Below are 3,214 nucleotides of genomic sequence, written 5' to 3'. Positions count from 1 at the left end.
TAAATTTAGTATGACTAATTTACTACCCGCTTAGTATTGAACCTATGGGGTCACACACTAACGAGTGTTCTAACCTTTGCTATAGAATTATTTAATTATTATTTTGATTTGATCAAATAAATAATTATATTAATTCAGATGGAATATTATTATATTTTTTGCTAGCACCAAAAATATAATAATAGTATGATAATTGAGAATATTAAATGAGATTTGAGAATAATTAGTTATTCTATTTCTAAGTTTGAATTATAAAGTTGGATGAGATCCTAACTGATTCTGTTTCAAATTGAGTTATGATATGATTCATAAATTTGAAAGATTCAAATTAAAATAGTAAGATATGATTTAAAATTGAATTGAGATTCAAATTTAAAATCAACAACAAATCTCATACTATATATAGGTATGCCAAGAGTAGAGGAAAACATGAGAAAGACAGAGAGAATAACAAGGATTGTTATTCCTTTACCTCTATGCACATAAACGTATGTGAGACTAATTCTTAGAGAAGAATTTTATGGTGTGCAAAGAGTTGCAAGAGGTTTCTCAATTTAGATCAGATGTCCATTGGTCAAGGGGTTGACAGCAAATATTGGTCTCGGTGTGGATACACATAGTGCCTTCGTACCATCGAAGGAGAAAAAGATTTTTACTAGTGTACTCAGGTATTTAAATCTGATCTACTATTATATTATATTATAGGAATAAAATTTACGCAGAAAATAGATCTTTAGGATTGCCTTCTTTTCTTCCGCTGCGTGTTATGAACACATGGTAATCCTTCAGTGGTATCAGAGCTTTGGCTTTTTTTTGTGTTTAAATTTTTATTTCTATTTTCCTAAAGTTTGTGAATTAATAGGATTAATTCAAATTATTTTTTTTAAGCATGTGATGCAGTTATTTCCATTGAGATAGTTTTTTAATAAATTAATAGTTAATTTATTTTAATTATTTAATTGTGATTAAATGATCATTCTTTTAATATAAAAGTTATATTTATAATAAAATATTTTGTTTAATTTTATTTATTAAATTTTAGTGTGATTTTGATCACAATAAAAAGAATAAGATACAAAATATCTTTTTTTTATATATATATAAGTGTATATATAAAGGTCAAATTTGATTTGATCATTTTTAATGCTAAACGTTAGTACATGAAAAATCAAATTTTGATTTGATTGATGTGTTTTTAACACTATAATTTTAGAAATTAGTTTTTTCTAATATTCTTGATTATAAAGAGCGGCCTGACAACCAGGAGTTTTATTTTCAAGATAATAATCAGTATATACATTTGATGTATTAAGGATTAAATTTTATAGTTTTTCCTAGACAACCTGGGAGTATAAAAATTTAATCCAAAAATACTGGTAGAAATTCTCTAATAACAGAGATAAGTTCTAAAAGTTAGGATATTGTTAAAAATAAATTTATCTCTTGTTTACAAGGAACGACCTGACAACCAGGAGACTTGTAATCACGGATAGAATTTATTGATGTATATGATGATACATAAGGAGAATTAATTTTATACTTGAACCTAGACAACCTAGGGGTATAAGATATAATTCAGTTAAATAATTGTCTGACAACCAGATAATTATTTGGGATTATAATTATATGTGATACAATTTAATCATATTTATTTAGAATAGGTATGAGTAATAACTTGACAGCCAAGGTACTCATTCATGATTCTAAATAATTTTAACAGAAATATAGATTTCTTAATTTACTTTCATATTTTAAATTTTAAATATGTCTACCTTTTGTGTGGCATACTTGAAAGTAATATATTGACATTTGAGAATTGTTCTCATGTATGAAAGGGTTATCATGGAGATGATAATTCTACAAAATAATATCCTCCAATAAAATTGTTTTTGAAATGGTCAGAACTTTTAAAATATTTGTAATATTATTTTACATGGGTTGTTTGGACAGCCATAAGTTCTAATTTTAAAGATATATACCCACTATTTATTATTGAACATCTTGAGAAGATGTCTAGTGACCCAAGTAAGATAGTATGACTATCAAAGATTTTATTTAAACTAGTGGGAGTATTGGGCCATATATTTTGAATTAAACAACTTTAGAAGTTGGAATGCCATTAGCCAAATGGCTTTAGCGAGAATTGTTCTTAAAAGCAATTTTAGAGATTTATTTTGTCACAAATAATTTATAATTGGCCCTAATATGATTAAGGTTTGTGGTCTTTTTTTTTTGAAAAAATTCAATATGAATATTGAGGATGCATATCAAAATTGCTCTTAAGGGTTGGTTTGACCAATAATAAAAATATTGAGTATTTTTATTATAAGAGTTTAAAGTCTCTAATTATCTAATTGATATTCTATGTACTCCATCATGTTTAAGAAACATGAAATTTGATTTAGTTGAGTATCACTATTTGTTAAATATTTGGACTACATTTTAGAAATGTTACTAAATTAACAAATTTTTCACTAAATTAATTTTTTACCCATATGAGATATGGAAAAGGCATAAGATGAAACTCAAGAACATTAGAATTTGGAGATGTCTTATATGTGTTAAGAGATTGTACAACAATAGAATTGATATTAGGTCCAATAAATGAGATTTATTGGTTATCCTAAAGAAATAATGAGATTATTTTTATCACTATTCTTATGACAAAGTGTCTGTGATAATAGGTTAAACTCTTTTTTAAAAAAATGGATTCCATCTTAAAGAAAGAGTGGGAGTACAAACTAACCTTTCGAAAAAGTAGCCTATTTGTATAATGATACAATTCTATAAAGATAGATCTAATGGTTACTTAGATTTTTTATAATCATGTTCAATAAGGATTGTCCTTAAAATAAAATTATGCACTATTGTAGTGGGAGATTTCATGTTTTGAGAAAACGTGATATTTATTATGCACTAGGTATATTTTACAAAAAGGTCAAGCAAATATGCTCAAGAGCAAAGTGTTTAAGGTCAAAAGAGTTTTGACAAACACAAATGTGCATTGAAAAATTATGCAAATGATTGATTGGCTCTAGTGCAAGTGGGAGATTATTGAGATAATAGTATGCCCAAGATCCAATCTATCATGATTGGTTCTCGTGCAAGTGGGAGATTGTTGGGAATAAGGAGTATGACCACAATCCAATCAATCATGTTTCAAATAATTTGTTACTGTTATTATATTAAAATGTTAATATAATAACGTCCTAGA

Source organism: Arachis hypogaea, chromosome 7 (assembly GCF_003086295.3).
Source record: "Arachis hypogaea cultivar Tifrunner chromosome 7, arahy.Tifrunner.gnm2.J5K5, whole genome shotgun sequence".
Taxonomy (NCBI): Eukaryota; Viridiplantae; Streptophyta; class Magnoliopsida; order Fabales; family Fabaceae; genus Arachis; species Arachis hypogaea.
The sequence above is the reverse complement of the archived record's forward strand: the minus strand, read 5'-3'. Positions refer to the sequence as shown.